Here is a 719-nt window from a genome sequence, read left to right as displayed (position 1 = left end):
GGAAGAAGAGCACCGACCTAGCCCCCCTGTACATCAACCGTGAGTGTGTGCAGAGGGTCCACACCTTCCGGTTTCTCAGCGTCCTCATCTCCGCTGGACATCTCTTGGACAACATCACATCACAGCGGACATCAAGAAGGCACAACATCGGCCACACTTCCTGAGGGTCCTCAGGAACCTGGACTCCAACCTGCTGCTCATCTTCTACTGCTTGTCCATCGAGAGCCTCCTCACCTACTGCATCAAAGTCTGGTACGGCAACTGCACCGCGGCAGACAGGGAGAGGCTGCAGAAGGTTGTAAGGTCAGCACAAAAGATCCTAGGCTACCCTCTCCCCTCCCTGATGGACATCTACACCACCCGCTGCGATTATCTAGGACAGCTACCACTCTGGCTCTGATCTGTTTGACCTGCTGCCCTCAGGAAGGCGCTACAGGTGCATCAGAGAACGGACTAACAGTTTCTTCCCAAAAGCCGTAACCACTCTAAACTCACACATGCACTGACTTCACTTCACAGCCGGCCCCTGGACTTTCTTCTTCCCACCTGCTGTACAATACTTCTATAGAAACTGGCATTCTGTGCAATATTCATTACAGTGCAATATTTATTAATTAAATATTTTACCATTTCATTACAGTGCAATATTTAATAATTTAATCTCATTACTGTGCAATATTCAATACTCAAGACTTTTGATACACCAATAACTATATTAT

The 719-nt window shown here is 47.7% G+C and overlaps 2 protein-coding genes across 3 annotated transcripts in view; one reads left to right on the top strand and one right to left on the bottom strand.

Annotated features, from left to right (window-relative positions):
- The window catches only part of LOC116686444 (oocyte zinc finger protein XlCOF7.1-like), a 588,898-nt gene that overhangs the window by 328,873 nt on the left and 259,306 nt on the right, over nt 1-719 (bottom strand). The gene's annotated exons all lie outside the window — the stretch shown is intronic.
- Nucleotides 1-719, top strand: part of LOC116686459 (zinc finger and BTB domain-containing protein 17-like) — a 5,490-nt gene that overhangs the window by 3,429 nt on the left and 1,342 nt on the right. The gene's annotated exons all lie outside the window — the stretch shown is intronic.

Source organism: Etheostoma spectabile, unplaced genomic scaffold (genome assembly GCF_008692095.1).
Source record: "Etheostoma spectabile isolate EspeVRDwgs_2016 unplaced genomic scaffold, UIUC_Espe_1.0 scaffold378, whole genome shotgun sequence".
Lineage (NCBI taxonomy): Eukaryota > Metazoa > Chordata > Actinopteri > Perciformes > Percidae > Etheostoma > Etheostoma spectabile.
This window is presented reverse-complemented; position numbering and strand designations above follow the sequence as displayed.